This window comes from Mixophyes fleayi, chromosome 2 (assembly GCF_038048845.1).
Source record: "Mixophyes fleayi isolate aMixFle1 chromosome 2, aMixFle1.hap1, whole genome shotgun sequence".
NCBI lineage: Eukaryota > Metazoa > Chordata > Amphibia > Anura > Limnodynastidae > Mixophyes > Mixophyes fleayi.
This window is the reverse complement of record NC_134403.1, coordinates 20,720,676-20,735,187: the sequence shown is the minus strand read 5'-3', so window position 1 is coordinate 20,735,187 and position 14,512 is coordinate 20,720,676. Positions and strand designations below refer to the sequence as shown.

General features: G+C 41.4%; 1 protein-coding gene across 9 annotated transcripts in view; it reads left to right on the top strand.

The window, feature by feature from the left end:
- Window positions 1-1,348: 1,348 nt before the first annotated feature.
- TENM4 (teneurin transmembrane protein 4) overlaps window positions 1,349-14,512 on the top strand; it is a 1,040,112-nt gene continuing 1,026,948 nt past the window's right edge. For all 9 annotated transcript variants that reach the window (XM_075198626.1, XM_075198625.1, XM_075198627.1 and 6 more), the window contains exon 1: window positions 1,349-1,609. The gene's annotated coding sequence lies outside the window, so the exon portion shown is untranslated. The remainder of the gene's footprint in view (window positions 1,610-14,512) is intronic.

Below are 14,512 nucleotides of genomic sequence, written 5' to 3'. Positions count from 1 at the left end.
TATCTATCTATCTATCTATCTATCAAGTTCATATCTATCTATCAATCAATGTATATATGAATCTACACATTGATCTCAAATCCATGTATCTATCACTCTATCTATTTTATATCTATCTATTCATCTCAAAGCTATCTGTTTATCTATCTCATATCTATCTATATAACATCTATATATATATATATATATATATATATATATATATATATATATATATATATATCTCCTATCTATCTTTCTATTGATCTATCTCATATCTATCTATGTATTTATCTCTAAAGCTATTTCATGTCTATCAATTTCTCTATCAATCTCATATCCATATATCTCTTTATCTATTTCATATCTATCTGTGTATCTCAAATCAATCAATCTATCTATCTCATACCTATCTATTTAATATCTATCAATCAATGTCTGTATCTATTTATCGACCAGAAAATCATCCACCTATCTAATAGCTATTTATCTATCTAATTTCTATATACCTGTTATCTATCGCTATATCTATTTCATATGTATCTATCCATCTGTCTATATATCTAATATCTATCTATTTCATATCTATCAATAAAGGTATATATGAACCTATATATCCATCTCATATAAATCTATCTATCTATCTATCTATCTATCTCATATTAATATATCCATCTCATATCTAGCTATCTATCTCATATCAATATATCTATCTTTCTATCTATTTATCTATCTATCTTATATCAATATATCTATCTATCTATCTCATATCAATATATCTATCTATCTATCTATCATCTCTCTATCTCACTGATTCATAACTCATGTCTCAGATGATAGTAATGGGTCTATGTCATGTCACCATAATTTAGAAGTTATAGGTGAAGATAAATGCAATGCATTATGGGTATGATACTGTATGTGGGCACTTGTATCACATCATAACAAACATAAGAGATGGGGAACTATCTGCCTGTCTCTGTCATTATAGTTCATGTCAAATGAATAAATAAAATATAGAACTGTATGAGTGAGTTCTGCCATGTTACATAACATGTCATATGACCATTGTATCACTGCAGCCAGGGAGATGGTAGAAGTGATTGACACCTGTCACAGTCACCTGCCCAGACAGGTAAGCAGACAGCACCTATAGTCTGTGTGAGCATTGTATGCAGCGCACAGTAAATAGTGAAAGGCAGAAAGCAAGAGACAGGAGTGAACAACCTGTGGGTGTCTCCCAGCCAGGAAAGGCACAGCTGAAGCATCACTGAAGGATGAAGAAAAATCCAGTCTCCCCCTTCCATCCTTCAGTGGTACTGCCTGGCTTTGAATGCATGTGTGCCTGTCATTCCCAGGCATTGCAGGATTGGTTCCTTCTCCCCATTCATGTAACCTGTGTGCGCCTGGCTTGATATGTACATTTCTTGCAGAAATAGGAGAGAGATCCAGGGGGACATACACAGGGGATAGCCAGCCTTTTCCATGAGGCTTGTCTGCTGCTGAGCTGGACTGGAGGGGACACTGGGCATCTTTGCAGCCACTGAGAGATTGGACTTAGCCAGTTTTTTGGATTCTGAAAGGAGAGGAGAAGCGCTGTCTGAGCCCAGCCAGGGAAGCCTGCAGAATGGTAAGCAACTGCTAGACGTGTCTCGGTTTAATCCCTTTGCTTTAGCTGGAGCAGGAGGACACACTTGATTCCTGCCTTTCTCTATGGAGCCAGCAGGCTCATCCTTCTCCTGTGCATCCAGTATCTGCAGCTCCAGCTTACAGTCCCCTTCTCTGCCTGTGTCTGCTGCCTACTTCACTGCATCATTGTACAGATACTTAAGAGGATTGGACTCATCATGTTACATGTTGTTCCTGCAAAACATATGTGTGGATTTTGTGCATTATTTGTAAGGAGACTTTAAAGTAGCCCCTGGTGGGATTGGCAATGCATTTTTATTTTTTCCTCTCTTGTGTTGCTGCGTGTTAACAGTGGCTTTCAGGATGCTGTGGGTACGTCAGCTCCCTCTAATAAGACCTGAGCTTGGGGTTGAGAGACAAGTAGGGATCATTTTTCAATGTCCCGTGCGTATCCTGTGCTGACACAATTTACAGCTGTGCGTCTCTGTTCCAGGCAGAGCTGAGGCTCTTTAAACGGTCCCTCTCCCTCCCTTCCTCCTTGATCCACATGTTCAGCAGCATGAGACCCAGCAGTCAGCTGCAGATCGCTGTTTAAATGCCCAGGCGCAAATTTAGGCGTCTCAGCTGGCGCAGGTAGCGCCTGGAGAGAGAGCTGAGCCTGCCATTGGCACAGAGGTGGTGATTGAAGTGGTAGAGGGCTACAGAAGACACAGTTTTGAATGTTATGTGTATGTGCATATTGATTTAGGGCAGAGAGGGGTGAATTGGGGAAGATTTTAACCCCTTGTTGGCCAGAAAAGGAGGACAACCGGCTATGTGTGCTGCAATGCATTCCTGGCCTGTTTGCTTAAAAAACAATAAAAAAAAATGTAATGGTTATTTGTTAACCCTTTGCTAGGCAGAGGTGACCCTTATAAGAACACGATGAGTTAAAGGGACAATATAGATAGTTTGCCTGTGATCTATATTTGCCATTGGTTTAGGTGAGAGGTCTATGATGGTGTCCAAGGTTTTACTCATTTTTCATGTATAGTGAAGCATTGTATGTTTCAGGGTTGACCTGATTTAGTCCAGTGCTTTTTCGAAATCTCTGTGCCGAAGAAGGCTGTGACCTGCTTTAATAAGGGACAGTTGTGTCACATTTACAGTTCAGTCGGTGTCAAATATTTCATTCGCTGACGAGTGGATGCTTTATTTATTTGTATCTGTATCTCAACGACGGTAACAGTGGTTTTAAATGCCAGGATTTTGCTTTTTCTAACTTGTCTGCCCCTCCGAAACTGTCTCTTTTGAGAGGACTCGTTGCCACCAGAGTCCCTCGTTTGCGTCCGGCTTGTCTAATTTTTTTTATATGTCCGATTTTCTTGCTGTAAGGCTTAAATGAAGCGTGGTATTAAGAAAAATCATTGCAGCCTATCAGAACAAAAAATACAGTATATTATCCCCTCTGTCTCTTTTGCAAATCCAGTGACAGAGAGAGTGACACGCAGAATTGATGTGTAATACAATAGAAAGACGAAATGCAAAGATCATCACTTATCATAAACACAGCTCCATGCCGGTTAAGGCTCATTTGCCTGCAGAGAATGGGGACAGAACACTGGAATTTTGATAATTCTAAGATTTGCTGTTTTTTTCTTCTATGTACATTTCTCATTTTCACAAGACCATAGAACCCACGGCTGCTGGGGAAACAGCGGCTGGAGATATGGAAGCATTTCTCAACAGGGAAGTTTCTGTGTAGTGTTTATTAAATACAGACCATTAATATGAAGCTTCCAGGCTTTAAGGCTTTGCATTATGTCCATAACAGATAAGATGTTTTTACTATTGTTTACTAAATTATGTTTCATTTACATTTTGTTTTTGAAAACCTTGTTTCCAGGAGTGTAGTTACTGTGTAGAGAGTAGAGGATGACACTCTTTGGGGCAGAAAAATGTTCTTTGATTCAAGGATAACTCACACCTTCAAGAAAGTAAATAGATTATTGTTAAACTGATCTTTAGAACGTTCAGATCAATGCATCTTTCTCCTCTATGAGGTCGTTCTGGGGTGTCATATTTTAGCTGTCACACATCATAACCAATAATTCTGAAAATTAGAGTTTATTAAAGTATCTTGTTATGTAATAGCTGTGCTGGAAGTTGTAGCCATGTCCTAGTAGAGCAGTGACGGGCAACAGGGGGGGGCACATGCGGCCCTCCAAACCTTCACCTGCGACCCCAAGCTCCTCCTGCTTTATTATTACATGTGTTTATTATAGCTTGTAACACTTGTTTAAAATGCTGCTGTTATGTTATTACGGAGAAGTGTTTCTTTCTTTGATAAATGTATTGTTTTATCTCTCTGAGGTTAAGGGTAATGTGTAGCCCCTTTGAAGGTTAGAGGGATGCCCAATGTTTCCCCTGAAGTGTATCAGGTTGCCCCTCGTTGTTGTAGCAGAACTTTATTTTCTTCAGTAAAATACAAAGGGCCTAATTCATTAAGGAAAGTAAGGCAAAAAAAGCAGTAAGTTTGCTCCGGGACAAACCATGTTACTATGCAAGGGGTGCAAATTAGTTTATTATTTTGCACATAAGTTAAATACTGGCTGTTTTTTTATTTAGCACACAAATACTTGATAGCTTTATTTTTACACTGAAATGTAAAGTTGATCTAGGACATGCCCTACCCCAACTATAAATCTGCCCCCACATTTTAAATTTACCTCCCCCTCCAATGGAACATGGTTTTGCCAAGGTGCAAAGTTACTCCTTGTTTATGCTTTGCTCTCCTTAATGACTCAGGCCGAATATTTTGAGTTAAGCAGTACGATCTTGTTTTTGTCCCTGTTTTCCAAAGCTTGGGACCCATCCGGCAAAAAATGTATAGGCCCAGCTTTCATAGAAAGATGTGTAGAGATTTCATATACACTGGCTCACAGAATTAACTAACAAAGTTCATGGTTTCGCTAATAGGAATCTGTTGTTTATATTTCTTCAGTCCTATCATTCCTTATCGACCTGGGTGATTAGTTGGGACAAGGTGTGGGAAACAGTGATGTGTTAGTCGAAGGATTTGGCCCTTTTCCAACATCTGTATGTTTTGGGTTTGGGATGACTCAAACTACAAGGAAGACTTGACCCAGTTGGTGGGTTAGCCTCATAGAGGGAAGCCGCTGCCCGCTGCCACCCACACACCCCCTACCTTGTTGCATCACAGGAGTTATTGGATATATGTCATTTTAGTTTGCTATCTGTAAGTAGGAAGTGACTCTAAAAAAGTTACCTCTTCATGGTTTGGTCTTAGTATTCATGTTGTACAATTGCTATATATTTAAGACAAGTATCACCTTAAAGGATAACTCCACCCAAAAGTAAAAATGGTTCAGTGAGTTGATAAAAATAAATCTGCAATACTATGTATGCCTTGTTTGCATGTGTTTGTCTCCATTACAGAGTTTGTATCCTCGAAATGCTGGCGACAGAGCTGAACAATATGAGATTTAGGGCCCATGGAGAAACTATCCAGCTCATATAGAGCTGGAGCAAACTGTGTTTTCAGTGTATACTGCATAGGCAAACCGAGGGGGGGGGGGGGGGGGGTTCCTAGTGCCCGGAAACCCCCATCCAAGCCTGGGGCACTGTATAATTGAGGTGGCTGGACCCTGCCCCACTTCACACGGCTCTGCTTTGAAACGGAGAGCTGTCTGCACCTAACAGTAGTGCACGCAGCATTGCCCATGTATATTATGGGGATAGGAAGAGTTGGAGAGCAGCCAAGCACTGTCTAATGTTATAGCCACGACCCCATGCATGCTGGTGACGCCCACTGGTGACGTGGTGTGGAAACCCCCCTCTATAAATCCTGCGTTTGCCCCTGTACTGGTTACGTTTGCAGTAATTTCTAGACTGAGTGGCTTCTTGCTCTTACAGCTGCTTACGGCCCTTGTAGATTGAAGAGGTGGGATGGGGAGTGGAGGGTGCGTGTAAGGGGCGTGTTGGAGCAAATGCTTTAATCCCTGACGTAGTAACACCTGCATGCTCAGTGTGTCTGTTATAAATTTTAATAGCGTAAAACCGGGGACATTTGTCTCCATATCTACTGCTGTTGTGTTCTCTAAGTTCTGGCATAGGGGACGTGTTCATTAAGGGCACCAATTAACTCCTACATGATATATATATATATATATATATATATATATATATATATATATATATATATATATATATATATCCACAGATAAGTGGTGAAAAGACGCAGATCAAGCTCACTTTTCAAAAAAAAAAGAAAAACAGTTTTGTTCGGTAAAATGTATTAATGGTCCCTGGCAGATTTCACACCTAGAAGTGGTGAAACATCTAAATGCCATATGCTACTGTATTTTTACTATAAAGCCAATGCTTATTTATAGTGAGTGTCGTGTGTCTGTTTCTTCCCGTCAATATGCTGATATTTACATAGGCCGGAGGAAAGAGATGGTTTTAGCATTGCTATGAGATAACTGAAATGAAATAGTAAAAAACATTAGCCCATACTTGCCAACTCTCCTGGAATGTCCGGGAGCCTCCCGAAATCCGGGTAGGTCTCCCGGACTCCCAGGAGAGCAGGCAAGTATCCCGCATACTGGAATATACTTTGCAAAATGACACGATTCGCAGTGAATCGCGTCATTTTGATCCCGCCCCTGTGACAAAATGACGTTTTCACCGCGGGGTGGGGCCAAAATGACACGATTGATGGCGTCTAGCCCCCTCCCGCCCTCCAACCACAATCCCCAGCCCAAAATCTCCCAAATTCTCTTTTCAAAGGTTGCCATGTATGCCTTAGTCTTAAAGAGCGAGTCAACTCACAATTACACATTAAGACATATCGATGCTATGTATTACTGAAATATTAAAACAGTTTTCAAGTAACTAAGTCTGCTCAGCATGCTATTTGTCCTATCTCAGTGCTGTAAGCAGATATTTTAAAATCACTATGTTGAAGGGTGGGGCTTCTTGGTCTTGCATCACTCTAGAACTGAGCAGAAGACAGAGTTTTGGTGGCCAAGTGGTTAGCACTTCTGCCTCACAGCGCTGGAGCCATGGCCTTATCTGTGTGGAGCTTGTATGTTCTCCCCGTGTTTGCGTGGGTTTCCTCCGGGGGCTCCGGTTTCCTCCCACACTCCAGAAACCTACTGGTAGGTTAATTGGCTGCTATCAAAATTGACCCTAGTCTCTGTCTATCTGTCTGTGTGTGTGTTAGGAAATTTAGACTGTAAGCTGCAAAGGGGCAGGGACTGATGTGAATGAGTTCTCTGTACAGCGCTGCGGAATCAGTGGTGCTATATAAATAAATGGTGATGATGATGATGATTGGCCTAAAATTGTCTTAAAAGGAACATAAATTTGGGCAGCTGGGATAGCATTGCCGTTTCAAAAAGCTGGGGTCCGTTTGATTCCGATGAAGACCTTATATGTGTGGAGTTTGTATGTTCTCCTCGTGTTTTCGTGGGTCTCTTCTCCAACAGACATACTTGTAATTGGCGTCACAAAAACAATTAACCCTAATGTGTGTATGTGTGTGTGTGTGTGTGTGTGTGTGTTGTAGGGAATTTAGCTCCAAAGAAGCAGGGACTGATGTGAATGACAACATATTCTCTGTACAGAGCTGCATAATATGATTGGCACTATATAAATAGACAATAATAAATACTTTATACAAACTGCAGATAGATTCATGGATTCTGCCCTTGGATTCATACCCAAGGGCAGGGTCAGTGTTATCAAAAGAAACGTACTATGGTTTGTCAACTGTAGCAGAAGCTGAGTAATTTTAGGAATAGCAAGTCATGGGCTCTCACTTCTCATCTCTAGCAGTCAAAGGAGTGTGGCCCCTGCCTCCTCTCACAAAGCAGGGCCCCTCAACTATACACATCCTCTGCAAATCAACCATACACAACTTTTATTACTTTGCCTTAAGCCAATAGACCAAAAGTCTGATCCCTCTCACTCCAACTAATGAGACTAATTGACTCCGAAGCTGTAACCTTACAAATATACAAAGAGATCCAAAACATCTTGTGGCCTAGAAAACACTGGCCTATCATTTGCAGAATCCGCTTACTCGTAAGTATGTGGGTTACATCTAAATAAGGTCTTCGAGCACGTTATAAGGATATTAGAAGTCACCAAGGAGTTTTGTGACCTTATTAAAGAAAAAGCCATATGTTTCTCTTCTGGGTTTAGAACTCCAAGTAATCATTTATTAGCTTTATAATTTACAGAATGGACGTTGTTACCCTTATAATACACAAGTGTTCCATTCTTCACAGAAGTTTCTTGACTTTGTAGGAGAGGTCCAAAAATCAGGACTGCTCCACCAGAATCACTCCAGGTGGCGGTTTGAGCTGCTCCTGTTTTTTCTGCTTTTTTTGTAGCTTTGACTACCTGCTGCTGTATCTTAATCCCGTCTGGAATCTGGAATGTAGGGGCCTGTTTGGAATTAAGAGATTAAGCACCTTCTGGAAAGCCAAACACCTTAGGCCTCCCTCTCCCAAACAGTCCCAAAATTAAATCATAATCCCCCACCTTGCCTCGTCATCAAATTATTAGCCTCTACATTTACTATAGAGACTTCACATAGCAATATTAGCCATTACAGTATATAAATAGCCCCCATAAATTCCACATTACATTAATAGACCCCACATTTAAAAAAGAGAGCCACCACCTGCTGATACATTAAATGTCATACTATCTTAATACCCCCACTACATTACATTAATAACCCCCACAGCCCCACTATATGACCTAAATAGCATTCACTACACTAATACCCCCACCAACTCCCACTTACATTAATACCCCCACTATGTAACTTTAATAGTCCCCACCAGCATCATAACATTAATACTCCACACACACAAATGACATTAGTACCATCCCACCACATAACATTAATACCACACACACATTACATTAATATGGCACACACATTACATTAATATTGCACACACATAACATTAATATCACACACATAACATTAACACCACTTAAACACACTCAAAACATTAATATCACACACATAGCACCAATATCACATTCTTACATAGATATATTACATTGATATCCCACTAAACTTCCCTGATTTGCAGAGTTTGCTGTGAGAGACTTCTCTCTATGCGGTGGACATGTGTGCTGATGACTGAAGATTGTGGGGGTGAAGTAGAGGGTAGTGGAGTGGAGGAGGGGGGTAGTGTGAGAAACAGGAGGGGAAGGTCAAGGGATAACAAAGGAGGTAAAGGGAGGAGCAGGACAGCAGGGGAGCCAGTATGACTGTTGAATCAAACAGAAGGAGGAGCTGTCTGCCTCCTGCCCTAATTGGCTGTGCACCCTGTCTGTCAGCCTTAGCTCTAGGCCAGGCTTGGCCAAACTGTGGCTCTCCGGATGTTGTGAAACTACAAGCCCCAACATGCTTCGCCAGTAGATAGCCGATAGCTGGCAGGGCGTGCTGGGACTTGTAGTTTCACAACACCTGGAGAGCCACAGGTTGGCCAGGCCTGCTCTAGGCAGAGAGACAGGGAACTGAACCAATCAGAACATGAGACTAGATCCTGCTGTGAGTAGAAATGCATTTAATTTGCTAGTTGGTCCCTGGCCCCCATCATGCCACAAGTGTGGGTGCAGGGTGGGTTCATAAGCATACTTGCCAACTCTCCCTGAATGTCAGGGAGACTCCCTGAATTAGGGGTGATCTCCCTCACTCCCTGAAGAGTCTGGTATTCTCCCTGATGCTGAGCCAGTACAAGACGTGGTTGGCTTCGCCATCTGTGGCATGATGACATAGTTCAGAAATTGTGTCCTTTGTCCAGAAATGTAAAAGACACTTCAGTCTAAAGAGATTCATTAGCTGCATTTCTTTAACGCATAGTTGCTTACGCTCCCGAAATGTCCGGGAGACTCCCGCATTTTTGGGAGACCGGGAGAGCAGGGCAACCTCCCGGTTCTTGCCACCGCAATAGATAAGTGGTGGGGGGCGGGGCTTAATGACACAAATATTGCATCGTCTTAGCCCCAAAATGATGCGAATTATCAAGCCCCGCCCACGCACGCCCACCTCCCCCGGGATCTCCCTGAAGCCAACAAGGAAAAGTTGTAAAGTATGTCCATAAGTCAATGGCCTGACTCCTCCTATTTATAATAGTATTACATATTGGAGCTCATACATATATTAATGTCACTTGTAATAATATAACCTACACTAGATTATCACGGTATTATATTTATTTCTGAACTTTATGGGAATTTCATATGTATATTGTAATAAATCTCAAAGTTACCTTTTTAAATGAAGTGGTAGGATCCAGGATACAGGATAGATTTAATTTACAGAAACAGTCGGTTACACACTGCGACAAGTCTTCCAGTAAAATTAGTGTTTTGTGTTACAATAGTTTTCTAGGCAATTTAGTAATTTCAGCTTTTCTCTCCCTCTTCCAGTGGGATGAATTGAATTCCATACATAACAACGTTAGTCACACAGTACCCGCTGAAGTGGTAGCTTAAACACACAAAAAAATAGAGAGAGCGTACTTACTGTAATTGCGATTTATTGTGTTTCATTGCAATGGTGTTTACTCATTGGAAAAAGTATTATGGGATTAAATGTTGCCGTTTTCAAAAAAAGGTTAGTCTATTAAACCTTCGAAAATGGAAAACTGGAGGTGCTGCCCATAGCAACCAATCAGATTCTAGCTATCATTTACCTAGTGCATTCCAGGTGAAACTACAAGTCCCAGCATGCTTTGCCAGCTATCAGCTACTTATCTACTGGCAAAGCATGCTGGGGCTTGTAGTTTCACAACACCTGGAGTGTCACAGGTTAGTAGCCATCACTGTTCTAGAATGCACTAGATAAATGATAGCTAGAATCTGATTGGTTGCTTTGGGCAACATCTCCACTTTTCCTTTTTAAAAGGTTTGATAAATTCATACAGTAGTTGTCAACTAGCCCTAATTTCCAGGGGCAGTGCCAGGTTTTAATGGTTTGTCCCAGCAAATTTATGTCCCTACAAACATGGGTGTAATAGAAGGGAGTGTTTTCTCTGAGTGGTTGGGATTGCTTATTAATATTTGTTGAAGGGGGTATTTACAGTGCAAAAATGACATTGTAACCTAGTTGTAGTACATCAAGGTCCATCTAAGCTGTATATTCATACTTGCCAACTCTCCCTGAATGTCAGGGAGACTCCATGAAATAGGGGTGATTTCCCTTACTCCCTGAAGAGTCTGGCATTCTCCCTGATGCTGAGCCAGTACAAGACGTGGTTGGCTTCGCCATCTGTGGCATGATGACACAGTTCAGAAATTGTGTCCTATGTCCATGTATTGATGCCTATGGAGGTGGCCATTTTCATGGAGACCAAGCTTTAATCAAAGACTGACGGGTAAGACAACATGACTTCAGTAATGGAGACAGAAATGTAAAAGCACTTCAGTCTCTAGAGATTCATTAGCTGCTTCTCTTTAACACATAGTTGCCTACTCTCCTGGAATGTCCGGGAGACTCCCACATTTCTGGAACACTACCCGGGCTCCCGAGAGAGCAGGGCAACCTCACGGTTCTTGACCCCGCAACAGATTACTGGCGTCGCGGGGCTTAATGATGCAAATGTTGCGTCATCTTAGCCCCACCCAATGCTGTAATTGGCCAAAATTGTGACAATCATTTAAGGGGTGGGGCCAATATGATGCGATTTGTCAAGCCCAACCCCCACACGCCCACCTCTCCCGGAATTAGATGTTGCAGATAATGTTACTAGTTGGTCTCCACAGAGAAAATCAGCCTTGATAGCGGTCTGTGGAACACATTGATCTATACTTTAGTGGGGAAGCTATGACACTTGTTCCCTACTGGGTCATCTCATACCTGGACAATGTATTTCTATTTGGCAAAGTCCTTCCTGCAAACAGATTTTTGATACAAATACCCCCACTCATTTTATAGACCAGTTTGTTTTTTGTAGCCCATATAGTTTTTAACAAACCAATGTATCGTGAAACGTTGCTGACCAAAGGAATGACACAATTTTATGGTTAATATTTGGGTCTCCTGACAAAATTCCCAATTAAAACTCATTATCTCAACATTACAGGAATGATGTCACTTCAGTCCTTACATTCAAATCTGTCCTGATTCTGAAAATTGGGAATATTCATTAGAAATTTCTGGGTATTGCCTGAAAAACGTCCTCCTTATAAAACTTCCTTAAGAATGAAATAATAAAATTGTACCAATAACAGCGATACAGTCTCCCGAAACCTATAATAATTAATCAGGTCTGAAAACAGCAAATGAAGGTGAATATCTGATTGGTCGGTCTAGGTATTCAGCAGATGTAAGTTATTTATACTATCTTAGTATTTGTGCGTGTTCAATGTTACTTGGTCTCCATGTGTGGACTGATACGTTTAAAGAATCATTAATAGATTTATTGTCAGTAAAATTAGTGAGATTTATTGAGATCTGCCCTACCTGCACGCTCATGATGTGATTATGGAGTGTTTGCATACTTTTATGCATTGTACGATAAATGAGTCACATTTACCTTTGCAGTCTGGCTGGGCCAAAATGCAAAATGTAGACTTAACCTCATGTGTCAATCTCCCATTGTCCCATAGATTGTAAGCTTGCGAGCAGGGCCTTCTCACCTCTTTGTCTGTTTTACCCAGTTTGTTTATTAGTTTATTATGTTTGTCCCCAATTATAAAGCTCTACGGAATATGTTGGCGCTATATAAATAAATGATGATGATGATGATGATTGTATAAATGTGTGTTCTGAATGCCAGAATTTAACCTATAAAATTACATGTTCACTTCTGGATTTCTTCTGGATATTTACATTATAAGGGTGCATAGCTGCAAACTGCCCCGATTTAGGTGGGACATTCAGGATTTGAGGGGGTCTGTCCTGCCATCCCAACCGCTGGCACCTTTTGTTCTGACTTGGGAATGTTGGGGGGTATGATGCGTTCAACAGCGCTCACTGCATCCCAATTCAAAATCCTGTAAAGGTGGGAGGTATAAGGATGACCCATGTATGGATTTTTTGTTGAACTTCTTACTTTACATTTTGCTCGATAGGAGACTCTGTGATTTAAAACAAGAGATATGTTGTCTTCCTAGAACTCAAGGGGGATAGAAACTCTTAAAGCCAGGCTCCTTTACTAAGAAGTGTAATGGTGAGTCTCTCTAAACCCAACTTTTCACTATAGTCTCTCCTACACCCACCTGATACTGCTCCCGTTGCATATTCTCTCAACTTGGTGGCTCAGTGGTTAGCACTTCTGCCTTACAGCACTGGGGTCATGAGTTCAATTCCCGACCATGGTCTTATCTGTGAGGAGTTTGTATGTTCTTCCTGTGTTTGCATGGGTTTCCTCCGGGTGCTCCGGTTTCCTCCCACACTCCAAAAACATACTGGTAGTTTAATTGGCTGCTAACAAATTAACCCTAGTCTGTGTCTCAGTCTGTGTGTGTCTGTCTGTGTGTGTCTCTGTCTGTGTGTGTGTGTGTGTGTGTTACAGAATTTAGACTGTAAGCTCCAATGGGGCAGGGACTGATGTGAGTGAGTTCTCTGTACAGCACTGCGGAATTAGTTGCTTTATATAAATAAATGATGATGATGATGATGCACCCCTGTCCCATTAGCTCCTTTTGTCTCAGCAGTGCCCTCTTCCTTTAGACCGTAAGGTCTCACGGCCGGGGTGCTCTCCCTCTCATTTCTGCACCTCCTTTATCAACCATGTCTAAACTTGTTCTTCTTTTAGAATTTCTGATGCCTTACAAATAAACCATTATAACGATGTTGAGCAATGTCCTCTCCCCTTCTAGACTTTAACCTCTAATGAGCAGGGTGCTTTTCAGCCTCCATCCCACTTCTATACTTCCTTTGTCAACTTCGTCTAAACCATGATGATGAGCCGCCTACTCCGGATGGCCAAGAGAAATTGCCTTTTTATTAAAATGGATGTGCCTATAGGGAGGTGACCTAAGACAGCGGTCTCAGGCAGGAAGATCTGAGGACGGCAAAGTGATGGAAAATGGCAATTCTCTCGTTCAAAAGTTGAAATTATGGGTAATTACCGTTTTAGTTGATATAATAATACTTAACAATTTCAGTAGTTGTCTTTTTAATTATGTGCAAGTAACATATCTATGGTCAACAGTTTCCACCCCAGGCTCAGAATGACAGATCATAGCCCTGATTCGGACAGAGAAGTATAGACTAAGCATCCACAGAGTTAATTTTTCCTAGAAGTAGACAGTAAATATGGTCCTCATAATTTGATAGTGAAAGTGCTTGAGAATTCCAGGATCGATCTGCAGCAAACCTACCAATGCCTGTGTCACATGCTATATATAACCGCAGAGGTTAAAGGAATAAATCAATATCTTTTAAGGTATACGGCTGATGGTCACCTTTCTGCTTGTATGTTCTATGAGTCGGGCTGATGCTAAGTAAAAGCCTAAATACTCTGTTTCTTCCCTGTTCTGATGGATTGTCGCTTCTCGGCACAGTGACAGCAAAATACTCACCACTTGCCAGCGAGATGGATATTTGCGGATCCCAATCCAGTGTACGTTTAGCAGGAGTGGGTCTGAATGCTGCATATTTGAAGAAATATTACTTTGTCACTGAAAAAAACCACAAAATTTCTATATCGTACCATGATCTGTGTACAGTCTCTTAGGGCAAGGAGATTGGGCACAGATCACGTTGTACCACCGTCATAGGCAAATTGAGGTTTTTTTTCTAGTGTCCGGAAACCCCCCTCCAAGCCTGGGGCACTGTATAATTGAGGTGGCTGGACCCTGCTTCCGCTTCACACAGCTCTGCTTGAAAAGGGAGAGCTGCGTGCACCTAACAGTAGTGCAC